The sequence below is a fragment of the Heterocephalus glaber genome, unplaced genomic scaffold (assembly GCF_053883595.1).
Source record: "Heterocephalus glaber isolate CG9 unplaced genomic scaffold, H.glaber_assembly_v1.0 deba00001442, whole genome shotgun sequence".
In the NCBI taxonomy this organism is placed as follows: Eukaryota; Metazoa; Chordata; class Mammalia; order Rodentia; family Bathyergidae; genus Heterocephalus; species Heterocephalus glaber.
The window spans coordinates 5,654,063-5,680,806 of NW_028258296.1; the positions used below are offsets into that span (position 1 = coordinate 5,654,063).

General features: G+C 46.6%; 2 long non-coding RNA genes across 2 annotated transcripts in view; one reads left to right on the plus strand and one right to left on the minus strand.

Annotated features, from left to right (window-relative positions):
- Nucleotides 1-261: 261 nt before the first annotated feature.
- Nucleotides 262-24,963, minus strand: LOC110348436 (uncharacterized). Its single transcript, XR_002393680.2, has 3 exons — nt 24,713-24,963; nt 15,534-15,610; nt 262-600 (listed from the first exon to the last, which is right to left on the minus strand). It is a non-coding gene; the product is annotated as an uncharacterized LOC110348436 (long non-coding RNA).
- The window catches only part of LOC110348435 (uncharacterized), a 61,182-nt gene continuing 59,348 nt past the window's right edge, over nt 24,911-26,744 (plus strand). The window contains exon 1 of the long non-coding RNA XR_002393679.2: nt 24,911-25,299. This is a non-coding gene — a long non-coding RNA (uncharacterized LOC110348435). The remainder of the gene's footprint in view (nt 25,300-26,744) is intronic.

The following is a 26,744-nucleotide window of genomic DNA, read 5'->3' on the forward strand; positions in this document are numbered from 1 at the left end:
CCATGGTGATTAGCAGTCACCTACCATCCATTCTTTTTATTTTTTACTGGAACTCCTAGCTGTAAAAGATCATCATCAACCTCCCTGTGGCCCATAGAATATGAGCAGAAGTGATAGGTATAACTTCTGGGTTATGTTTTCAAAAGCCAAAAATATGCCTTTCTCTTAAATATTTTTCCTTTTCTGCTTGCAGAAATGCTGAATGAGAAGACGTATTGGTATACTGGTCATTTTTTCTGTTGCTGGACAAAGTACCTGACACCCCCAACCTGAAGGAGGAGAGGTTTATTTGGCATTCATGGTTTCAGAGGGTTCAGTCCTTGGTTGGCTGGCTCTGAGGCAGGAGCATCATGGTGGAAGGGTGTGGTGGAGCAAAGTTGTCTAGTTCCCAGCAAGCAGGCAGCACAGCAGGGCAATGGTGGCAGAGAGGAAGGGAGCAATTACAGTACCCAGGGCCTCACCTCCATGACCCACTGCACACATCCAGAAGTGGGCTTTACTGATCCCATGGGCAGCTCTCAATCCAATCAAGTTGGCAATCCAGTTCAACTGTCACAACTGACATTCTGTCTTTGACCATGTGAAAGAGAACCACACCATCTAGAATAGGAGAGATGGAAGGAAGAGTTGGAATAAGGTATTGCAAGGGATAAACAAAGCTTGTCTACTTTTCCCAACAACAATTTGTTTGCTTGTTTTGCTGAGGATCAAACTGCAGGCCTTGAACATTTTAGGCAAGTGCTCTACCACTGAGCTACATCTTCAGTCTACCAAGCTATAATTTCTTTGGTAGAGTACCGGAGATTAAGCCCAGGGCCTCTGCACTGAGCTACATTCCTAGACATTTTTATTTTTTTATTTTGAGACAAAGTTTTGGTAAGTGCTAAATTGCCCAGGCAGGGTTCTCAGAGTCCTGGGTTCTCAGAATATAGATATGCCAGCTATAGCCACAATGTTTTAATTGGCTTTTAACTCACCATTTTAACTGCTATACTCTTTTACTCTTTTAAGTAGAAGCAATTTTTTTGTGGATTCAAATCAACACAAGGTCCCAGAAATCATGATCATGAACTCTAAGCATACTGAAGTTTTGACTGATAGCTTGCTCTAAGGATTATTTAGTGGCCAGGTAGTTGTTCATGCCCCAGGACTGAGTGTTCTTTGAGTGAATGGCTTATGTCTTATTCATCTTTCCATCTGCATACCAGCTTGCATGGACCCTGGCACACGGCAGATGCCCCATGAATAAATGCAAGGTCCATGGTCTTAGGATAAAGATGGAAAGACTAGGTAAGCAAGGTAAAAACCCTGGCTTCTGACTTTCCAAGATCTTATTGGAAAGACTGGGCTTAATGTCACCAGCTAGTCCACTTGGGTGGTGGCCGCAGAGATTAGTTCATAGGTGAGCACATGACTGAGGCCAGGCTGATCAGAAATGAGTATTTTTGGATTTTTGTTTGAAGTGCTGATAAAGACAAATTCTTTTTTTTTTTTGCATTATGAAATGAAGACTTTAATATAATATTAATATTACTATAATATTTTAAAGTTATTTATTAAGAATAAGCATAATTTAAAAATAATATTAACATCAGCAAAGAAATAGAAACAACCTTTGTCTATCAACTGATGGATGGAAAAAGAAATTGTGATACAAGACAAACTCTCTTGTTTGGGTTGTCTTGGAGCTGCCAGTGAATGCTTTGCCCCCGGAAATGGAATCCTTCTTGAGAATAGAGCCCGCCCAGGGGAAAGAACAGCAGAGAAAGGACCAAGGCCGAATCCTAATGATCTTGTCTCCGTTTTTGGATTCAGCTCTACTCATAAAATTTTCAGCTAAGTGAGCTAATAAATTACGTTTTAGCACAGTGCAGTTTCAGTGAATCCTGGCTAAGAAATGGCACGTGGTTCTGGTGCTAGGCTGACCTCTGTCTGTGTCTCTCTACATGTCTGCATATTGAGGGACGTGGGTGTGGTAATTTTAAGGGTTTTCAAGCCTAAGTCCCATCAGGTTTTCTCTGCATGTGAATCAGTGTGGGGCTACTGTAGTAGGACATAGATACCAACATCTACGGCATAATGAAAAGGTGTTCATTTTTCACTAACGCACCGCCGTCCAAAGCAGGTATTTCTCATTGGCAGTGAGTACTTCAAGGGAAAATTTAGGGATGCAGCCTTATTTTATCTTACAATTCTGCTGTTTTTAACCTGTGCCTTCTCAGGTTACTATATTTACTGTCGCTAAATCAGGGGGATAGGAAAGAAAACAAATACCGTTTGTTATTTGGCCCGGTTCACGGAGTGAGAAACTGAGAAATGGTGGTGAGAGATTAAGAAACACAGACAAGAGCTATAATAAGGTACAGGTGGGGTCCGTGGGGCTCTAACCCCTGATGGGGGGGAAAGCCCCACACAAAGGGCCGCATGTTTATTTATAATGGTAGAGGTAGGGGAAGTGCAGGGGGAGGTGCAGGGGGCTGGTCCACAGGAGCTAAGGTCTGCAGGACCTCATGCTTGATGTTTCTCTGGCCAATGGGTGGGAAGGAAGACCTGTTCTCCTCCCCCGGGGCCCTGCCTCATCAGGGAGGATTCGAGTTAGCCCTGGCCATAGTGATCTACAGCACATTTCCCCCAGCAGTTATGGTGGAAGGGAAAATTATCAGGCAGGTCTCCAGTTGTGTATTTGGTTCACACTCTTAGCTGAGTCACCCTAAGATCACATCTAATTGCAAACAAGTCTGAGAAATATTTCAGGGAGAAGGCAAATAGATTTGGTGAACAGGAAGCCCTGAGCCATGCTTCACAGCTGGGTACTGTATCTCTGACTCAGACTCAAGTTGGCTAACTAGCTCTATGTGCTCCTTCTTTAGTCCCAGCTACGGGCTCTGTTGCCCCTGAAAAGGAATGTAATTAAGAGAACTCACTGGGCTCAGACATTAGCAAGTCGAACACGTCGTAGTTTAGTTTATTTAACTTGTGAAAAATGCCAAACAGTTCTTCTACTCTTGTGTACTTCAAGGCTTGGCTTCTGTGTTGTGGAAAGGGGAGATGTTAGGCATCCAGGCTCTTTGCATTTGAGGGGGAAATAGAGAAACAAAAACACCAATGATCCATCTGTCCTGTAAAGCTTTCTTGTGCGCCACCAACTTTTCTTGTCAGGAGTATTTAGAGGTTATTAACAGGATGGCGGGCATCTGGCGTAGCACGGAAAAGGCTGAAAACCAAAGAGTCCTCAAAAAACAACCAAAAATTCCATCCTACCCAGCTGTACCTTCTCTGGGGATCTTCTCAAAGGACTTAAAGACATCACACCACAGGGATCCGTCCATGTACACCCATGTTTATAGCAGCACAACTCAATAGCCAAATCTTGGAAGTGGCCTATGTGTCTATCAACAGATGAAGGGATAAAGAAAGTGTGGTATTTACACACAGTGGAGCACTACTGCGCCATAAGGAAGGATAGGCTTGAGTCATTTGTGGGAAAATGGGTGCACGTTGAGACCATGATGTTAAGTGAAATGAATCAGAAATAGGAGCTTAAACATCGTATGGACTCTCTCATACCAGAAACCCAAAATATAAATAATTTAAAGTGCAAATAAAAGATGTATGACAAGGAACAGGGAGGGAGACCTTCTGAAGTTGGGAAGGAGGCCTAGGAACCGAGGATGACTGGGGAGGGGGTAAGAACGACTAAATGTGCCGTGTGTAAGTAACAACTCTCCAGGAGGCGTGCACTCCTCTGGTGTCACAAACACACACTAATAGGCACACTGCTGAAAGCCCACAAGCGGGGCTCTCCCTAGAGCTCTCCTACCCTGCCCACGCCTGGTCTCCTTGCCGGGCTGCACCCTTTGGCCAGCAGTGGGAGGCCATGGGTCTGAACGGCCATCTCAGGACATGATCTCTGGTTGCCTGAATCGGGCAGTCTAAATAGCTTCCTTTTGATATAAGGGCTATTTCCCACCACAGGGGAGCCATCCTGAAGGTCTTGCATTTAGAAATTCTCTACCCGATTTGCATATTCAGGGAGCCATAGACAGAATCCCCTGCCCTGATCTCCTGCCCTGTTCCTCTCTTAAGCCTAACCACATTGCAGCCTCCTTTGGAGCCTCTGTAGTTTCAGGCAGCAGTGTCTGGTTTCTCTCAAGTTCCACGATTGCCTCCCTTTCTTGCACAATGCTTCTCTCATCCACTCTAGGTGATTCTGAGTTAGCGCCGTCCATGTGACACCCCAGTCTCCTCTTGGGTCAGGTCTAATCTGACGGTCAATACCACTGAGGCACATCCCACACACTGTCACTCTAGGAGCTTCTACCACGTATCTCATAAGGTACAGAATTTGTATTTTTCTCTGATCTTCACATTCACCTCCTTCCATTCTTCTAATGATAGACCTGCTATTGAGGAATAATCAAATGATCTGGTAAGCTTTATGGTCAGAACAGAATGCCCAATCCGTCAAGGGCTTCCCTCCTGTAAAGCAGAAAGCATAAAGGAAATAAATATACAATGTGGTAAACTTGTTTCCCTAGTGAAATGTCGGGAAGTCCAATGTGCATGAGAGGGTCATGCAACCAGCAGCATTAACGGCATGCTGTCGTCAGAGTAAATGACTCTCAAGTAGTTGTTTTTTACAAAAAGTCTACCTAGAGTTCACATTTTCAATGAATTAAGCCATCCCTGTGCCCTGGCTCTTACTGAAGTGAGGAAGTCTGACAGCCTTCAAAGGACCTGACAAGAGTCCTGCTCAACAGAGACATATGGAGAGGGGAGATTATTGCATCTATGTTGTACCCTGAATGATATGTGAATTCTAAACTTCTTTCACATTCCATTCTTGAAAGCAGAATGAAGGTCACTAGTGATAATTACCCAGGTCCCTAGTTATAATTCTTTTTGTTTTTTTGTTTTGTTTTGAGACAGGGTCTTACTATGTAGCTCAGGCTGCCCTCGAACTCACTGTGTAGTCCAGGCTGGCCCCAAACTCACGATGATCCTCCTGCCTCAGCTTCCCAAGGGCTGGGATTACAGGATTGTGTCACTAAGCCTGGGTCCTAGTTACAATTCTTCTTTACTTTTATTACATAAAATATCTGCAACACACTCTCATTACCTAAGGTAATGAGCTACTGATCATTCATTACAATCTTTAAAGCCTAACTAATATAACAATTAAGATTCACTACCTTTGCTGAGAATTGCTGGAAGAACATATGATCAATAGTACTACACCGAGAGTTCTAGATCCTGGATTACCCAGGACAGTCCTGGCTCACACAGGGACTTACACCCAGCCTAATGGTTGACAATGCTCTTTCAGTCCCAGAAGCACAATAGGGTACTCATCTTAACTATATCGCATACGAAAGGATCTCATACAGAGGATGAGATGCTGAAAGGAGACGATGAAGTGATGCGAGTAGGGAATACCAGACAAAGTTATACAATTTGCATTGTTGAAAGCTCCTAAAATGTATTATCCAACTGAATATTCTTTAAACATGTATCACATTCAGGGGGCTAAACAATGAATTTTTTCTCTATTTAGTTAGAAACAATTTTGAAATGTGTCTTCAACAAGCTGTTGGCCTTAGGGATATAAATTCATGTTAGTTAGCTATGTCCAGAAGCTCCTAATTTGTTTGCGTTATCTTAGCGTTGGGCCTAGTGTCGTTTACTAAAATCCTGTGTTTGTTCTTGGTTTTTGTTTACATTTATTTTCTCAAACCATAGGCAGATGTCAGAGTCCTGTGTGTTTCTAAAATAGTCTCAGAGTCATTCCTGGCTACCTGTCACACTGCCACAGGCCGCCTGGCGTCCAAGCACGCTGGGCACTGGAACTGAACGCAGCGCGCCAGACGCCGCTCGGCTCTGAGCCAATCCCTCTGTGCACTCTGTGCAGAGGTTTCCGAGCAGTGCCGGCCCATTTTAAACCTGTAGTTCCCGGTGTTAGAGTTTACTTCCGCTGTTAGATTGTACACCCTGACCCCTTCGTGTCTGTAAGGTGGACCGCTAAGCCAACCAGTGTCCACTCTCCTTGCCTGAATTAACAGTGCTTTCCCTCTCTAAGGACTAACAAGGCTGCCCAGCTAGAGACAAGCAATTCTGTTGTCCCCAAGATAGCTGTGGCCTCTTCACTCAGTCCTTGACTACTGCCCGGCAGCAGAAGCTGTTTCTAATGTCTTGTCCTGGGCTTGTTCTTTTTCCCTTTCCTGAAAATAGGAATAGAGACATCAGTCACCCACTTGTGACCCTGTGGATGACAACAGTGCCCTGGCTCTCCATCTTCAGAGTGTGGTGCGTGGGCCAGTGACGTCGTCACCTGGCCAGTCTTGGGCAGTCCTATCCTGGTAGGGAATTGCAGAGACAGGGTGGGGAGAATCTGGATTTATTAACTTTTTTTTTTTTAGTAGCGCTGCCTATTAGCCTGGTCTTCCCGCCTACTTAGATGGCTTTATTTCTGTGCAGTAGCAAACTTAGTTTTCAAATCTCTCTTACAGTCTTGTGGGGAAAGAGACAGAAAGGATGTTACGTCCTATCTGAGTATTCTGGGGTATTCCCTCCACCCCTAAGAGGGGCCCTACATTTAACTCAGTCTATGTTGTTTTATCTGGGACAGAGGGATGGGGTGCTGTAGCCCACCCTTCCGAATATCATTCTGCAGATCCACCATTATTTTTGGTCTCCTGAGTTAAGAAGCTCAATATAAATATTAAATGAGCCGAATACACAATGTCTCTAGAGATGGCTTCATCGTTTTTATTCCAGCAGACCCAAATTCTAACTAGCAGCATTAATCAAATAGCGCACATTTATTATAAAGTACATTAGGGCATGCTTGCCCTCCTTAAATACATAGACTCTCACCCACCATGAGATTTAACAAGGGCCATTTTCTCCTTTTTCTCTTTTGTCACCTCTAGTTTGGCAACTGTCTCCCTACTTCAATCCAACAAATATTTACTTAATGCCTCCTGAGGCTATATGTGCCAGGCACTGTTAGATGCTAGAAAGATAGTGCTTGATACATCCGGCTTCATCTGTCCCTTCCAGTCTAATTTGGCAAAAAAACAAAAACACCCAAACAACAATAACAGCAATGAACGAGTAACTGCATAGCTGAAGAATGTTAAGAAATGCAGAGTACTTAAGATATTTGTGACGATGCTTATTGCCTAAATAAACGAAGAAGGGTAAATTAACCATTGAAAACTCTCCCCGAAAGCCTCCAGGAAGACAGGACACTTCCTTACTTCCTCTCCCTTGTTTCCTGCTTGGCTCCTGGTTCATGTCAGTGTCTGTGCCAATGAAAGAGAAGTTGGATAATTAACCAGCTAAAATTAGGCTTCACCCTTAGTGCAGCTGGAAAAGGATTGGGAAATGAAAGCAGCTGTAGCTTGGTGAAAAGAAGTGGCTGCTTCTTTTACTTGTACTAAAACATTGGTTGTACAGTGCATTAGAATTGGGACTTAAAATGGCATGTTTGTGCATGTGTGAAATTATCTGTCACTTTCTAAGGAAGCGAGATTGCATTTGCTGTGTGCACCCATGTGTCACCGTCATCCACTGGGTTAATACCATTTTCTTCCCTAGAGCTTATGGCCAAGTCTTTTTCTACAATATCACTGACTGTCCTTGAAAATCTGTGGATGGAGTCCCCAGAGAGTGGAGCGATAGTTGGAGAAACAGAATTTCCTCAAGACAGGAGTTAACGGGTGCTGCCGTGAAGATAAAGTACTATAGGACAGGGCAACTCTGAACACGGGCTCTGCCCAGGTAAACCGCACTCTTTAGTTCTCTATGGCTGCCTACGAAATTAAGCAGGACCCTAGTGGCTGACAGCAATGGCGGCCATGTTTTGTCTATGACTCTCCAGTACGGCAGGCATAGTGGGTCATCTCTGTTCCCCATGGTGTTACCTAGGGTGGCTCACCTGGGCTGGAGGGTTGAGAAAGGTGTCACGCAGGCGTGGAGTTCCAGGGCAGGGGCGATGAGCAGGATACACCTTAGTGAACTAAGATAGTCCTCTCAGGGAACGTATTTTCTAAAAGTGGCATTTCATAAACAGAATTTTAAAAAAACCAGGGCCGGGGATTTAGCTCAGTGGTTCTGCCACCTGCCTCGCAAGTGCAAGGTCCCGAGTTTGATCCCCAGTACCAAAAAAAACCAAAACAACCCAACAAAAAGCCCCAAATCATTTGATTGTGAGAAGAAGGGTCTGCCAATATGGTTATGCAGAAGCCTGAGTAGGAGCTTATACCACGACTTTATGTTATCAACTTTAAGGAATGTATCAAATGAGAGGATTCTGGCATTGTCTCATTAGCGAGGAAAGTGGGTGGGGTTCACCTCTCTGTGCCTTTGGAGGACTAGCTCTGACAACTAGCTCACAGCGATGATTTCTCAGGAAGATTCACACTCATGATCTGAGTTCTTTGTGTCTCCCACCATCATTCCTCTTCTTTTAGGCAGAGCCAGAAAAGATAAACTCCCAATATTTCACACATGATGCTATGGTTTAGATCTAAAATGTTCTCCCAAAGTCTGATGTGTTTGGAAGGTGACTGTATCATGGGAGTGCTACACTCATCAGTGGATGGGTTCATAGTTGAATTTATTGTTAGGAACTGGAGCTTGATGGTAAGGGATGAAGAGATGGATCATTCCAGGCATGACCCAGAAGGGTGTATCCTTCTTTGTTTTTTTTTTTTTTTTGGTACCGGGGATTGAACTCAGGACCTTGTGCTTTTGAGGCAGGCAGCAGAACCACTGAGCTAAATCCCTGGCCCAAGAAGGGTGTATCCTTATCCCTGGCTCCTCTCCTCTCTCTCTGCTTCCTGGCCACCATAGTGCTAGCAGCTTGCTTTCTTTGTGTCCTTCCACCATGATGTTTCTTCCTTGAAGCCATGGACTGAACCCACTGAAACTGTGAGTCAAAATAAACCACTCCTTTTAAAAGTGGTGGGTGTTTGGTATTGTGTCTAAGGGAAGGGAGCTGACTAAATACCCATGACATGACGTTCCATTTTATTCCCACCCTTAACACTTGGACACAGACTCCAGGCTTAAGTCCAATAAACATTCATTCGAGGCCATAGTTCTACCATTTAGGGGATATCTTCTATCATGGCACAATTTCATTTATTGCTACTGATGTTTTACTCCTGCGTTTTACTCCTTATAAATTTATAAAGATAAATTCAATTAGCTATTCTAATATTAGACAAAACAAAAATTGTTGCACAAGATGGCATCATCAAAACAGAACCCATCCTGCCAAGAGGTGCCACCACGTAAGAGTTCAAATCCTGGCTCCTGGGGTGGGATATAAAAGTCTAGAATTAGCTGAGCACATACCAGTGTCAGTGAGCAATGGATTCAATGTCACGGATGGAAAAGACCTGACTATGGAAATTTGAGAACCACCTTTATGAGAATAGCTCATTTTCCTAAATTTATTTCCTCTGCATTGCTGGGGATAAAACCCAGAGCCTCATAGATGTGAGGCAAGTGCTGTACTAGTGAGCTTTGTTATCCTAAAATTCTCATAATTTAGCTCTGAAGGCCAGACAGATATTTGAGAATAGTGGATTACTATGCAGGACAGCTTAGGACAAAAGGCAAATAAATGGCAGGAGGACCCAACATGGGTGGGGCAGGAAATGGGATGTTTTGATGCAGATGATGGGCAGATCTTCTCCAATTTATGACGGTTTGAACATTGTCTTTGGACTTTATAAAGATGCCATAGCGATATGAATCCAGCAGAAACCACACATTGAATTACAATGGGTTTACTGAGATGTAATCCCACTGTAAACTGAGAACCTTCTGTACAGTATCTAACTTTTTTTTTTTTGGTACGGGGTGGGGGGGACTGAACTCAGGACCTTGCGCTTTCAAAGCAGGCGGCACAATCACTGAGCTAAATCCCCGGCCCGAGAACCTTCTGTACAAAGTGCTTGAAAACATTTAATTTCTTCCTTCCTTCATTCCTTCCTTCTTTCTGCCACTTGAACCCAGGGCCTTTGCACTAAACTACCTTTCAAAGTCTTTCTCAAATTTTAAATTTTGAAACAGGGTCTTGCTAAATTGCTAACTTTCCCAGGTTGGAATTCAAACCTGTGAGCCTCTTGCCTCCACCTCCCAGAGGGCTGGGATTAGAGGCATGCTCCACCGCTCCCAACTATGTTTTATTCACAGCCATACAGTTTTACTGATTAGAGTGTTGATGCAATGTAAGAACTGTTACAAAACTTTCTTATGGACACATGCTCAGGAAGAAATAAAGCTAGTTCATCTAACTTTAAAGTTCAAATCATTCACAGTTAAGTTAATCAACAACTCAAATTGCCTGCACGTGAATTGAATTGAACGGTTCCTAAGTCCATCCAGGTTTTCTTCATCATGCTTTGATGATGCCACAAAGGGATGTGCTTGTGATTAAAATACCTGGCTTTGAACCCTGACTCCACCATTGCTTAATGGGATGCAGGGGAAGGCAATTTCACAGCTTTATCGGGAGGAGGGCAATTGCTACCATATGTGGAAGCCACCAGGGGGATAAACTGGACTCGTGGCCCAGGGACAGGATCCAAGTAGTCTCCCAAAGGCCAGCTCCACGTGATGCCCGAGGCTGTGGAAATAGCTGTGAGCGGAACAAGGGCATGACTTTTTTCTTTGCAGAGCCGGGGATGGGACCCTGGCCCACTACCCCATCCTCCCCACCAATCCTGGCTGTCATTTCCGCTCCATCTGAGCTGGGAACAATAGCAGAAGATGGGCGATGATCCCAGCCAGGTCTTGCATGTTCAGAGGTTCAGGAAGAAGCTGGGAGCACTTTGTAAATGAGGCCTGGGGATGCCCAGCATGTGGGTTTCAATTACCCATCCCCTGGCTGGGCCTCATTAGCAAGCAGAATTGAAAACTGACTCTGGAAAACAAAAAAAGAAGAAAGAAAACTGACTCTGGATAATAAGGGACAACAGGAAGCCCTAGCTTGGGGCCAGTTTCCTGTTACTCATTTTCCATCCCACATACCCCTAGTCATGCCACCCCTCAAACATAGCCACAGAAGAGGAGAAGAAAGAGCTGGAATTCTCCCTTAGCCATATTTCCTGTGATCTCAGCCTTTGGCGGGGAGAATCTGTTTCAGACTGTACTTTGTTCTGTTGGATAAACGACGGTAATACACAAGCTCTTGGGGTTTTCTAATGCACTCATTCTCAGCGGTGGATGACACTGCTGCCATGAAGGTGAAAACTAGTTCTTAGGGGGTGAAAAACACCTTGGTATTAAAGCTGCGGCCTTCACAGCGTGGCCAGAGATCCCCTAAAGCTGTGGTGTAAGATTCTCACCGAGAGAGGATCAGGAATTGCAAAGGTCTACAAATGTTTAGCTGGTGCCGCCTTGGGGACGACACCCACATGCCCTGCCTGGTTTGGACTCTAGGAGGAGGCCAGAGGACACAGTTCCTCTGTGCGTGGCTCTGGTTCCCAGTGGTGGTGGCAGTGACAGAGGAAGGTCCAAAAGCCAGGCTGCCTGGTTTGAAGCCCAGTGGAGTCGCACAGAGCTGGACCATCTCGAGCTAACCACTGTTTCTGTGGCTCACACTTTTTCTGTCTGTAAAACGAGTATTGCGATGCCTGACCCTTAAAGTCACTGGGAAGATGTGTTTTCAGAAGGCAAGAGCCTGCAGACATCAAATCCACATGCTTCAGGTGGTGAAATCCAGGCATCATCCTCTAAAATACAGAATAGGGCTGGGAATTTAGCTCAATGGCACCATGTCTGCCTCGCAAGCGGAAGGTCCTGGGTTCGATCCCCGGTACCGCAAAAAAATAAAAATAAATAAAATAAAGTAAAATACAAAATAGACAAAGCATAAAATAGTATATAGAACAGATGTAATGTATGGGGCGTGATTGAAAAAAATACAGTGAATATTTAAATTTTAAAAACTGATTACAGTAAAAGACGCACTGCCATTAATCTTCCTCAGAATCCTCATCCTCACTTCCAATACATTTATCCCAACATCCTGCCACTTTCTGAAGCAGTTCTGGAAGTCCTCCTCTGTGAGTGTTGTTCATTGTGCTTTCCTGGCTGCCTCAGTGTCCTGAATGGATTCAAAACATCTCCCTTTCATGGTCATTTTGACTCTGGGGAGGAACCAGAAGTCACCCAGTGCCAGATCCAATGAAGGAAGTGGATGAAGACACAGTGTCGTGTTTTTATGAGCTGCCTTTCCATTGGATGGCACACAGCAGCAGCATTCACTGTGTTTTTGATCACACTTCATAATGACACTCCGGAAGGAGGACTCCAGAGCTGCTGCAGAACATCCAAGGACGATGGGACGAGTGTTTGAAGGAGGAGGAGGTGTTTTGAAAGAGATCAGTGGAATGTGTCTTTTACTGTAATCGATATTTTAAATTTAGGTATTAACTATATTTCAGTCACCCGGTGTATAGTTCCATAACATGAAGAGTTCATTTATGTTAGCATTTGTCCTGTGTGCTCTAGTCCATTTCTATATTGAAAGTCTTAAATTAGGTAAGTAATATGCCTGTGCACACCCCTTTGCCTTCCTACAGACCCAGTCCTTCCATGCTGAAGCAAACTTTCAAAAAGTGCCCCCTGACTGCCAGGCCTGTCACCCCAGCCTCTGCAGCTGTGTTCCAGAGCCGACTTTATGTAAATGCTGGAGGGAGCTGCTCAGGTAAGGCTGAGGGCCCCTAGGGCTTTGTTTAGATAACAGGGGTTGCAAGATAAAGGTTGCTGCTGGGAAAGGCTTGTTCCCTCCTGGGGATGGCCCTTAGATGTGGGAACGTGGTGAGGAGCAGGAGGAGGAGGAGGAGGAGGAGGAAGCTCTTTGTCCTGCCCTGCAGAGCTCTGTGTCCTGGAGGGCAGAGTTGTGGCTGCTCTACTTTGTCACATCCTCTCTCCCTCTCTCTGAAAAAATAAAAATAAATATTTTAAATACTTTTACATCACCCACAAAGGAGTACTTGTGAATTTTAATAATGCCAATAACAATAGCCTGGACCATGATTTCTGGGTTCTGCAGGGCCAGACCAGTGCCGGTCCCCTCCCAGCACTTCAGGGAGTTCATATGAGTTAGACGAGGCGCAGAGGGGAGGGCCTAGCTTGGGAGACAGTGGCAGAGCCTCTCTGGGTTCCCGGTCCCTGCAGGTCATTTCCTGCAGCTCACAGGGCCGGGAAGCACTGACCCTAAACATGCGTGCAGAAGGCAGCTTCCGAGTCAGAGGGGAGACGCTGCACAGGGTTGGGATTTCTGCACAAGTTGAAAGAGAGCAAAAAGCCTCACTAAATCTATCTGCATTCCCAAACTCCGGGGCTGGGAATGGGATGGGATTGGGGAATTCAGGAAGCTGAAGGTGTCTGTGGAGCCCATGGAGGGGGAGAAAGAAACCCCACGTAGACATTCCTTTCCCTTTCTAGCACTTTTCCCCCCGGCCTGGTGACTTCCGCTGCCCAACAGTACTGCCAAATCTGTCCCCAGCAGCTGCGGCACCTCGTGGCCACCATGTGGTCGAACTCCCTGGGCCTCAGCTCCCAGCCGCTGGCCAGTCCAGTCTCCCTGTGCCCTGGACACCCGTGACAGTGAGCTGCCCAGGCAGCAGGAAGAGCTCTGGGTCCTCGCTTGCTACTCTGTGTGGCTCTGGAAGGGACTTCGCCCAGCCGCTGGGGCCGGTCAGGAGTGAGGGGAGGGTGTCAGGCTCTGGAGATGGAGGTGGCGGGTAACGTGTGAAAAGCCCAGTCGCTCCAGCTCAGGCCCTGTCGGGTGTGGAGGAAGCAAGGAGGAGGGAGCCCCCTCAGTGTCTCTGACCTCTCAGCCGCTCTGCTCTGCCAGGTGGCTCAGAGAGAACAGCTCGGGAGAGTTCTCCACGGTGCCATTATTCTCATCTTGCAGAGGAGGAACCTGAGGCTGAGAAGGGAAGGGACTTGTCCAAGGCTAACGGCTGGGAGGCAACTTCCACAGCCCAGCTACACAGGCCGAGTGCAGAGTCCCTTGCATGGGTGCCATCGCCTCCCCCAACCACAGTCCCGCTCTGGATGCTTCCCTAGTGTCTTCACGTGCACAACATATGGTCCTTACTGCTGAAAACCCAAACGGGGGAAGAACCGTTTTAAAACGCGTTAGAATATGAAAGAGTGATACAAAGGCAAACATTATCTCAAGATAGGTGGAAGAAATACTCCAAAAGAGATATGAAACACAGGAGATATAAGCAAATTTCCTGACAGTCAAAAGGAGACAGCACTTCCCACTGAAGGAAAATTGTAGCATTGGGCTGGGACTTGAATAATATTTTCCTAGGAGGAGGAGGAGGATGCTGTTGGGAAGGAAAAATCTGTCCTCTATCCCAGTGATGGCAAACATTTTAGAGCTTACGATGATAACAAACAGCCTCCTATGGCACATATGCCAGAGGTTTGCCACCACTGCATCTATCCTTCCAGGAGCAGTATGTGGGCCCCTGCTAATTAAACCATCAAAAGACAGATTTTATTCACACACACAGTGTACGTGGGAGTTCATGATTACTCAAGGGGGAAGTTGGAATTTGGGGCTTATATACCATCGTAGTAGGGCAGAAGGGTACTTCTGGGAAAATAAATGACTTTTAGGAGAGGTAAATGATCTCTTAGGAACATAGGTTCTCAGAACAAGGAAACTAAAGTACTCCGCCTTGTTATCCTGAGTGGTTTCCGCCTTGTTATCCTGAGTGGTTTGAGCTAAAGGACCCTGGGGAAACCTAGGCGGTATCCTGGTCCGTTTCCTGCTGTCTTGTCTCCTTGTTTTTTCCTGGAACTGAGTCATAGGAACTAGATTTCTTCTTCCTCAAGAAGGGTCATAGAAACTAGAACCCCTTTCCTTGAAAGCAAGCCATAAAATCTAGAAAGATCTCTCTCCGTTCTCCCTTGAAGACTCTCATTCCAGAGGAGTGCTGTCCCCCACCCCGAAGGAAGGACTGGAACCCAGAGGGGCCAGAAAGCACTGGAGCAGACAGGTCCTGCAGGGTTTCTGCTCTCAGCCAGCTACCTTGGATGGTCCCCTTTGTCCAAGCAATGTCCAACGACTGTCTGTTCTGTGCCTCATCAAACCAGACCCTTTCTGGGCCTTTACTGTACCTGCAGCCTCCTATATCGTGCAAGCTTTGGTCAAATAAGTGTGTTACCCTTTCTCTTGTGGACCTGTCTTGTGACAGGCCCACTGGCCTTGGCCTTGACCCTTGGAATGAGTGAGGAAGGTGCTGCCCGTCTCACCCGCACAGGAGAACAGCTGGGAGCAGTCGGTGACCCTGTGAGTTTGGGTGTGGAAATGACCCAAGTCTCCGATGGAGTCGAGTTGCCCTGTCTGCCCCATCAGGACGCCCGAGCTCTGGTGGCAACTGTTCCCAGGGAGCCCTTACCTGACACAAAGCAGGCTGCTCTGGCAGGGCGCTGCGGGCCCCCTGGCATTTGGAGCCCTGAAATAGCCAAACTCAAAGTGTACTTACTGCTCCTGCTGTTGTCACCACCTCCATCTTCTTCTTCGTCTGCCTCATGCTTCCTTGAGCTTCCGGTCAGCACTGAACTGAGGATAAGAAATCAACAGAAAGCTCAGCTTTGAGGGGCCAATGGTGACTGGCATATTATTTGATTTCCCATTAAAAAGATAAAGGTTTAAAGCCGGATGTAGTGGCACATGCCTGTGATCCCAGCACTTAGGAGACTGAGGCAAGAGAATCACTGAGTCTAAGGTCAGCCTGGCTACTTGGTGAGTTCATAGTGAACTACATAGCAAGATCCTGTCTCAAAGAATACATACATACATACACACACACATAATGTAGAGGTTGAGTGCTTTCTGTGGTCACAAAATAGGATTAAGTGCCAACTGTCTGTGACATTCCAAATAATCCTGCATCTACCTTATCATTGTCTCCCTGTGATTCTGCCCGGGATGCAACATGTTGTATAAAGAATGACAGCAACATTTGCAGTAAAATTCTTAGAGGGCGAATGTAGGGTTAGAGATGGGACAGACTTATCGAACACATAGAAGTGGCTGGACCTGGGAATGGATCTCTGGGTCCTCATCGGCAGGAGATGTGGTCCTGGCCAAATCTCAGGCTCAAAGTGGAAGGATGTGGGTATTTTTCTGAGAAGAAACCTAGGTTTGGATTTCACTTGTGGAAAATGAGGGCAGAAACACATCAAAAGTGGAGCCCTGGAGTGAGGCGCATTACAAATGGATTCTTTCTGGAACCCAGGGAGTATAGGATTTTGACACATTCAGCAACTGACACCCAGTTGGAAATGGTACTTTTCATGTTTTTCAGCATCTAGATTAATTTGGAGAAAAGAAAAAATGGTATAATTATTGCTTTGCAACTTTTAAAAAAAGATTTAATAAACTCCACATAACCCTGACTCGTAAAAATTTTTTAAATTCTTGCTTCAAAATATGAGCATTGATAGTATTCTCCTGGCTCATGAAAAATTTTTGCATAGCTATGTCATGGGAAAAACAATAATGCCCATGAATATATCCACCGACAACTTGCAAATTGGTAAGTCCAGAGAGGCGGGCTAGTGCTTGATGACAAGTCTTGCAGATTAATCTTGTTCCCAGGGACAGTGTTTTAACACGAATTTGTCACCAAATCCTCTCCTGAAATGGTGCAAGGTGAAGAAGAGGGAGAGATTTTACAGGGCAATGAAAGTGAGAGGAGAATGCACAGCAGGACAGCAACTGCCACCAGGGTCTGCTGTGGGTGAGGGCGGCACAGGGGTGGCACTTAGGGGACACTCTGGTCTGCAGGCTGTGCCTCCCGATGGGTCGGGGACACCACCCCCGAGAACCACAGGGCCACAGGGTCCCACTCGGCTGTTGTCATTCTCCCTGTGGCGGGCTGTAAACCTAGGAGGTGGCCGGCTGCTCCCCCCGCCCCCCTCCCTCCTTGTCCTGCCCCATTCCGGGAGGGAGGGAGGAATTTCTCACAGGATGCTGAACAGCCTTGGCTGAGAGCCCTTTTTACTGCCTAGTGCTCAGATGGAACCCTTTCATTCCGTCCCACCATCCATGACAAAACTCCCAGGCTTTCCTCTCCCTTTGGGGCTTCCTTGCAGAGGTTTGTCCGTCTACCCGTTGTTACAGAGCTCAGCCAGACACACCGCTGTGGTCAGAAAGTGATGTCACTCTTTCTCCCGATGACAGGAAGGGCTCCAAACACATGGCTGGCTACCGAGACCTGGACAGCTTGAACGCCTGGGTCCTTCCCACTGGGCGCCCTGGGCCAGGGCACGGCCTGCCCGATGGTGTGTGCCCACTCTGCAGGGTGACATAAAATATGCTGCCATTTGTGTTAACCACACACACACACACTCATGCCTCTGTACACGGACTATGTCTGAAAAGGAAGACAAAATAAATCAGTACCACTGGGGCCTCCGGGGAGGAGAAGGAGGAGGAGAAGGAGGAGGAAAGCCATTTTGCACCCCAAGGAGCTCTCTGAATTGAGGGGTCAGGAAAGGCGCCCCAGGAACAGCTCAGCCTCCCGCTGAGTTGGAGCCAGGGAAGCAGACTCTGAAGGCTGGAGAGGCATTTCAAAGGGAGAGAGAATCCTGAGTGCACAGGTCAGAGGTCAGCGAGGGACCCCCAGAGCTCGGCGGGCGCTGCCTGTGCAGTGCAGTGCAGTGCAGTGCAGGCCCCAGGGAGGCCCAGGGTCTGGGGCCAGAATGAGCAAGGCCTTGGTTTCCAAGCTGAGCACACAGAGGTTGTGTGGTATCGGAAAATATCAGATTTTTTTTAAAGCTGGAAGTGACTTCCCATCTCTTCTATTAATTACAGTTCTTGGGGAAAAATGGAAATTTAAAAAAATAAAAATTCTTATTAGGTTAGCACATTCTGGCCATGTTACATAAGTTATCTGAAGTTACCTTCTTCAAAAATAATTTTTCCCCTGAAGTTTTCTAGAGTAAATAGAAACTGAAAATTAAACTTTTATTATTTACTTTTAAATGTCATAGAAACAGTAATCCCAACGCTGTCCAATGAAAGAACTCCAGTACAACAAAATTAAAGAAAGACATTTCAAAATGACTGAAAAAGGTGAAACCAGAAAACATGATACTTTGGATTACAGGCCAGGATTTTAGTGATTATTATGCAAATAAAAATAGACTTCCAATTCTGAGATTATGAATTTCTGCATTGTTGAAGTTTCCCTCTCTTTTTAAACCTTTAAACATACTAATTTAAAAATTTGTGTGCATAAATACTTTTTGTAGTTTACTATTAGAAAATGAACTTTGGGTATTACATACAGATTCTGGAAGAATTGAAAATGTATTTAAATTAAAATGAGAAGCTTAAATTGGATAGATGTGAATGCAATGCTTCATAGACAGTATCCATAGAAACCACTTAAAATAAAAAGAAATGTTAATTCTCTTTGTAAGTTGAGCTCCCAGAATTAAAATGAGCTTGGAACATTTGAGTGTAGGTGGGAATACTCTTTGGCCTTATCTACATGAAACACACTAATTGACAATTATAATTTGTTGGCTATGGTCTCAGCTGATAGTCACAACCAATTTATAGCTGTAGAATTGAGGGGATTCAGCTGGTAAAATTCCACTGGCCCTACTTGATTTAATCAGGTGTGTGATGAGAAAGTCATGGTTACAGTGTCCCAAACTTTCAGCAGTTTTCTGACAACACAAGAAATGAAAGTTTTGTTACAGCTTATCATGATTATAAAGCAATCTGGGGACATAATTTCAAGTAATTGGTGAAAGAAAAAATTTTCCTTTGCAATCTTCCCTTGAAAGTTTCCATTTTCCCCATTTCTTCTGGGCCCAGGCACAATCAAGCATGTTGTTCACATGCTGCAGTCTCAGGGCTGGCAATTCCATGGCCTTCAGTTTATGCATTAGGTAACACTTTCCAGTTGCTGCACTTCCTCTCACTTGCTTAACTTTTTTGTGTGATGATCGTAGATGATGCCCTGAGCTGATGATCATCCCAGAACAGGCCAACTATTCATTATTACTGTGTGCTGTGTGGTTCTTTCCTCCTCTTCTTGTTATTGGTAGTTCTCCTATGAATTGCTTTTGACTTCACTCATTTCATATTTTTGCTGATTAGATCAGCTGTTTGTAATGGCCTCAGACACCCTCAAAGAGTTGGGGGTCAATGCGTGTTTATTTTGCTGCCATAAACATGGATGTGCATGGTCAGTGTCATCATATGACACTGTTGGAAACTGTTGGAAAGATTCCTATAAGGGGAATAGCTAGGTCAAATTAAACTTCTAGTTTCAGTTTTTTGAGGACTCTCCATAGTGGTTGTGCTCCCGCATTCTCACCAGCAGTGTAGAAGGGTTCCGCATCCTTGCCAAGTCTTGGAAGCAGCCTATGTGGCCATCAAGAGATGAAGGGGTGAAGAAAATGTGGGATTTACATACCATAGAGTATATGCTTCCATAAAGATAAACGAGTTATTTGTAGGAAATGGATGCCCCTTGAGACCAGAATGTTGAGTGAAATAAATCAGACACACGAGCTTCAGTATCACATGGTTTCTCTTCTATGAAGAGTCCAAAATATAAATAAAGAGCAAAAGAAAATCTAGATAAGAAGAAATAGGGATGTATGACTTTCTCAAATGGGAAGGGGACAATAGATGGAGGGAGGAGAGAGGGAGGAGAAGGGGATAAAAAGGAATGAAGAGGGGGCCAGGATTTAGCTCAGTGGTTCCAGCGCCTGCCTCACAAGCGCAAGGATCCAAATTGGATTCCCGGTACCATAAAAAAAAAGGAACGAAGATGTGTTATGCACACGTGCTAACTCCACCCAAGGGGTGTAAACATCATGTACTGCAAACATGGATGAATTAAAAAATGGTAAAAATAGGAGATGTTTATTTCCTTACAATAATTGAGGATTGAAGATTCAAAATTTTTTGCTTACAAGCATTAGATCTGCCAATGCTTCCCATATCAGAAACTAAAAAGATGTCTAAAAATATTTATTAGAAATAAACTCATTAACACAAAAATTTCCATGAAAAAGTAACTATATTGTCCCACATGTTAAAGATCAGCATTGTTTAATGTTTTGTACATCTTTTTAATGCCTATCTCAGTGGAAGACAGCCAGGTTCTCAGACCTACATCTGCATTTCATCTGTGGCCCTCTCTCGTGGGGCTTCTAAGGCAGGGACATTTTCACATTGTTGTGAAAATAATTTTGACCTCAGAGAACTGGAAATCTCCAGGGGTTGCAACCATACTCAAAATACAGCTGTAGGATGACACAGCATAGTTTTCTGTGCTTGAAGACACAATCCCAGGAAAAGTTCTTAATTTTCCTTTCTGTTCAGAGCATTGATAGTGCTGAGAGCTTATTGTTAAGGGCTCTTTATTGTACTTGTTTTGCAAGTCAGGAGGTACTGGGTGCCAGTGAATTAAGTTTCAAATTTCATAGTCATTAGTAAGTAGTTTAGAGCTGGAAATACAGAAACAGAAACCTATACTATTGAGGCAGAAGATGAAATAGGACCTCTAAATGATATAATTCCTAACCTGTTAGAGTCTGATATGCCAAGTTTGTGTTCTCTAAAATCAAAGAGTGAATTCTAGGAACAATGGAGGTTAAGAGTAGGAAATCCTTTTTGAGAAGAAAGCTCCAAAGAGGCAGGAGGGGTCTCGAATGGGTAGCTGAGGACCCCACCTTTCAGGGGAAGTTTTATGGAACCACATGAATACAAAGTGGGTTACAGCTATGAACAACCAATAAGGTTACAAGTATAGTTGCTTAGGTAACGGTGATCCAGCGGGGGAAACAAGTCACGTAACAAGTGTGCATGGAAAGAACAAAGGCTTTTCCTATGAAATGATGGGTCTGGAAGCCTTGGTCACCCATGGGGTGAACGGTGTCTATTTATGCTTCATTAGGCCAGGCGTTACTGATTATCGTGTCCTCTGGGGAAGTATGCAGGGCAGGCCTGGTCATTTCGTCTTTTATTTGGGGCCTGGTCTCCAACAGATACGTTTCCTACCACAGTTGTAGTTTGTTTTCATCTTTTGGGCTGACTCTGTCTGACTGCCTATCATACTTCTACCTAATTTAGCTGCCTATGATATCATTTGGTTAAATCTGAGCTGGGGAGCACTGTGAACATACAAAGCACAAAACAGGAAAACCTCTGTCAGGGAGATAATTTCAGGTAGTAGAGAGCCAAGATGTTAAGTAACACTGAGCGATGCAGTGAGAAAGTTGTTTCCTTTTGGATTTTTTTCCTCCTTGGTGACACTGAGTAGTCTTAGCTTCCATGTCCTCCGACTAACTCGCAGTGTCTTAACCAACCTGAGAAGGCCAGACAAAGGCTCAGAGCTTTAGGCAGATGTGAGTTGCCAGAATTTAATAACATTGCTTTCTCATTATCTTTACTTTTATTATTGCCATCTATTTAGAGCAAGTCATTTTGGTTTTCAATTTAATAAAGTTTAATTGTAAAACATGTTATTTGGCTTTAAAAAGTGCATTGATTTAAGCTGGGCGAGGTGGTTCACACCTGTAACTGCCATCCTGGGGAGGCCGAGGGAGAATTTCCAATATGGGCAACAAAGCCAAGTTCAGGACTAACTTGGACTACAGAGTGAGACCCTGTCTCAAAAATTTTAGAAAGTGCACTGATTTAACGAAGCATAGTTGATATCCTATAACTAGAGGATACGGTATACTTACCGTGAATGATTGAGGTTTGGGGAAAAAAATGACTGAATTCGATCCCAAATATACAGTTAGGAAAATCAAGGCATGGAGGAAATTGAATTGCTGGTAGCCACTCAACAAAACTCGGGCCTCCGTCTCTCCATCCACGGCTCCTCCTCGTGCTGAGGTCTAACATTTTCACTGACAGGAGGGCCTGCACATCTAGGGGCGGCCCGAACCTGGGCAGACCGCTTACCTCCTCTCACCTCAGCTTCTCCATTCACAAAGTCAACAAGATGCCTATTTCATCCACTTGAGATTGTGTCTCTGCTGATGAGACATTTAGAAATGGTTCCAGATGGCTCCTGGCTCCTACTCGGCAGAACTCTGTGTTAGCTGAAGTTACTCTGAGTGAACTGCGGAGGGTCTGGAGCACAGGGCTCTTCCTCGGCAAGGCTTGGCTGGACGTGTGTGTCCGCAGCTGCTGCCTGGCCCCTTCCTTAATTAAAAGCTGGAAGCTGTTGCCTTTCTTCGAGGAGCCTCACTGTCTCTGGCTGCAGAGACTGGAGGTACCGGGAGTGAGCTGGGGCACTTCTGCAGCCCGGGGTTAAAACAGCTCCAGAGCCCCAGCCTCCCAGTTGGGAAGCAAAGCCAAGTGTGTCTGCCTTTGTGAGCCCAGGAATGCGCTGGGCGCCCAGTTTGTTGTGGAAACTGATGTCATCAAAGCGGGGGAGAATTAAAAGGACCCATTAGAATAATAGTGGAGGCTGCATCTGACCTCTCCGACCGGTGGGGACTCCTGAGACTCCCGCTGAGAACAGACTGTCAGCATCCAGCAGAGAAAGACCAGACTGGTGGGGGCAAAGGGGACTCGGCACGCTGCCCTCACTGTCTCCGGGACTCTTACAGCCGGTTTGTGGCTCTCAGGTGGCAGCTTGTGGAGCTGAGATGCTAAACAGAGCTGCGTTCTAGGATTAGAGAAGACCATGCTACAGTGCTGGAGATCCTGTACCATTGCACCAGGGTGCTCTGGAAGCACGCTTGCTTCTCCCCATTTTACAAGTGTTGAAAAATGCTCATGGATGAGCAGTGTGGATGGACCTGAGTGGCCAGCAGTATGGACTGGTGTCCTGGTGTCCCAGGAAGTAGGAGATGACACGGAAGCCCCGCCTGTTGCTGTGAGGACCAAAGAATCATAAAACAGAGAGCTGGGATGACAGCCGAGGCAGACGGCTTACAGAGAGCCAGGGAGAGGGTGCGACCTGTCCAGGATCACCAACACCTGTGGTCCACACCAATGCTTGCTCGTTGCCATGGCAGACACCACCACAAATGCACGCAAAAAATCTAAATTCCAGAAAGTGGACTAGCGGCTTAGGACTCGGCCCACACGAGGAAGCGTCACCTTCTGCCCATCTATAGTTTGAAACATGGCGTGAATGTCACTGGTTTTGTTTGTTGAAAATAGGAAAGGTCCTGCTTTTTGCTTCTGTTTATTTTTCTTTGGAGCTCGGCCTCTCTCTAGCTCTGATCCTCCCCAGGAACAGCCTTGGGGAGATGCAGAGGCAGCCTTTGCACAGCCAGCGCTGCTCGCAAAGAGAGAAGCCCCTGGCCGTGCTCACAGGCCTGCCTCCCAGATCACACAGCCTCTGTTCTCCCGCCGGCCCTGCCAGCCTCCGCAGGGCAGCTGCTGGCCTTTTGGGCCCATCTGAGAGACACTGAGACGGCCCGGGCCCCAGAGGACAACTGGGTACAGCTCCTCTCCTGCTGTGACCAGACCCTGACCTAGAGGAGAAGCCAGCGGAGCCCGGATCCCTCCCGCTAGCCCCTGCTCTTTGGGAGCCCCAGGCAATTCTACAAAAAGGCCAGCGAGGGCCTGGCAGGGAGAAGCCTCAGACCTGTGGGGAAGCCTGGCGCCGACAGAGAAATGCCCAGGTCTGTCAGAGGCCCCTTCCTTTCCGAGTCTCCAGGCAACCGCTTCCAGAAAATGTTTGGCGCTTTAAAATTTTTTTTTTCTGCACTGCTTTTTACATATCTGCCTTCCTGGAGCAGGTCTGCTTTGAACAGGGAGAAGTTCGGGCTCCCTTTGCTTCCGAGCCTGGGACTCCTGGAGGGGAGAGAGCCAGGGCTTCCTGAAGAGCCAGGGGAAGTGGCCTGGCATCACTGCCACCGGGGAACGCTCTTTCCTCCCAGCCCAGGCTCTGTCCCGGACCCTAACCCAGTCGTACACGCCCTCCAGCCGCTCCTTCCGCAACACTCGTGTGTGTGTGGGGGGGGGGGGGGCTGCAGGAAAACTCTGGATTTCTGGAAACCACTTCCGGAGTCAGAAACGGGGCCTTGCAAGCCAATGTTGACCCTTGGGGACCCCCTTCCCAGTCCCCCATCGAGTTACCAAATGAGGCCGATTCTTCCCGTGGAATGTTGTGCCCCGCAATGATGATTGATACTGACAGCAAAGCTTTCATGTAGCAACATCCCGCCCGACTGCTGGCCGGAGAAAGACTCTCAGGAATTCACAACATCCCCCTCCAATTAATCCCCTGCGCCCTGCGGCGTGTGAATGGCTCTGCTGGGGACTCGGGGCTCTGATCTGCGCCCAGGAGAGGGACTCAGCTCCAAACACTGAGCTGGCGCTCGGTAGGATGAATCGGCCGGCCCTGGTGGCTTCACTATTTGCACACTTTAGCACCCTGGAAGCTGCCTTGGCAACAAGAACCTATGGCTGCCCCCCCCCCCCCCCGCTCATGTTAAGACCTAGCCTTGTCTCAGAAAGGGCCATAGTCCCAGAGACAGAAGTGACCAGACCTGCTCCCTGCCCTGCACTGAATGCGGTTTCCAGTCCAACTCCAACATGGATTTTCTTTTTTTTTTTGTGGTACCAGCGATCGAACTCAAGACCTTGGGCTTGCGAGGCAGGCGCGGTGCTACTGAGCTAAATCTCCGGCCCTGTCTATTTTTTGAGATAGGGTCTCACCATGTGATCCAGGCTGGCCTTGAACTCACTATGTAATCCAGGCTGTTCTTGAACTCATAGTGATCCTCCTGCCTCAGCCTCCCGAGTGCCGGGATCACAGGCGTTCGCCACCACGCCTGGCTACACTGCTTCTCAAGATGCTGTTTATTGTTCGCCCACAGCTCCAGCTTCCTCTCTGTGCGGTCTTTGCCGATGGCAAGAACAGACAGGCTTCTCGGGGCCTTCAAGGCGTGGGCACAGTGCGCTGGTGCTGTTTGCGTCTGCGCAGTGCCTCCCTGCGGCCCGACCGGAAGCCGCTGGGGTCTTGGGCACTTCTTGTGCGCCGCGGTCTCCCAAGGAAGACGGTGTTGCGTTGGCTTTATTTATCATGGAGGAAAACGGGGCTTAGGAATCAGAGTAGGGTTCGATGGCGCAGGAGTGAGAACTAGGAAGCCAGTGACTCGGTTTCCCCGACAATCCCTGCGCACTGCTGCCAAGGGGTCCCGAAGAGACCCGGCCAGCCCTGTCCTCCCATCGTCCGGGCGCACTGAGGAGGCCCAGACACCGGAAGGAATTGCACGAAGATGGAAATAACAATCCTCGTGAGCGTGAGTGGTGGAGAGTGAGAAGGGAGGGAGGGTCCCTTCTCCTCGAGGCTGTTTGCTCCCATCTGGTCATTGGAAGCTGCTGTTGCCTGGTGGCCTTTTGGGTCCGACTTCTTCAGAACAAACAGGCCACAGGCCGAGGGCCGATTTTACTTCCGACCCCATTGTATCTAATGGGAATTCAAAAGGAGTGCTTCAGATTTTCAGGTTTTTGTTATCCTTGCCAGGAACCACAGGGCACTCGACAAAAATACTGAGGACGTCCCTATCTGATGTTCCGTGTTAGCCAGGCTGCCTTTTCATACACTGGGCTTCAGGGTACTAACTTTTCCACCAAATACGTGCTTCCCTCTAGCAGGAACCATGAACCTTTCTGCCAGCCAGCAACAGTGTTCTTGTATGCATAGCAATATTACCATGATTATTTAAGAATTTCATACACTGGGCGTGATAGTGCTCGCCTGTAACCTAGGGAGGCTGAGGCAGGAGGATCGTGGGGAGTTCGAGGCCAGCCTGAACTACATAGTGAGACCTTGTCTCAAAAAACAAAACAGAACAAAAAAGAATTTTATTACAGGCGACGAGGGTGTAGCTTAGTAGCAGAGCACTTGCCTAGCATGTTTGCAGCCCTGGGTGTCATCTGTAGCGCACACAAAATCATTATAATGGCCCCTGTTTTCTAAAAACACTTGTAAAAGTGAAATGATCAACATCCCATAACTGATATTTCATGTCCCCTGTGCAGGGAGAGCTTGGTCAGTGGGATTGCCAAGAGGGACAAAGTTGCAGCACATAAATGGGTAAGACAATGAGAAGCCGGGTCCTGTGACAGAGGGGACAGCTGGAGGAGTGAGAGGAGGTGGCTAAGGAGGTGACATTTGATCTGGGGCCTGAATAAGCCTCCATCCAAGCAGGTAACCGGAAGCAGACCCTCCCGGGAACCTGAGCCCCGGAAGCCAGCCTCCTCTAAGACACACTAGGAAGCTAGGCATAAAGCATTTTGAGTGAGCAGGGTTGGGGAGGCAGAACTGGGGGAGACAGGAGCAGAAAGGCCCTTAGCCATATAAACCAAAATATGAACCATTTTGGAAAACAAAACATAATTGCAGGGCAATTCCTTCAAGCTCTTTTAATGAGGCCTTAAAATCCACTTCTGCTGAGGTCCAGCACACACACATCAGAAGGAGAAGGTTCATGCGGTGCTGCATTTGTCCTCACTGCACATAAGGAACTGTGATGTATTCTATTTTATTTGATTTAAGATGCTGATCCTTCCTCAGTACATTGGTTTCACAATCTGATAAATGGCTTGGTTTGCAAAACTGGGTTCTAGACCCTACTAAGGAGTCTGGCTTTTACTTTTGCTGTAATCGGACACCTGCAGACAGTTGTACACAGAGTAATAGCAGACTTGACTTTGCGTGCGTCTGTCTGTGTCTGTCTGTCTC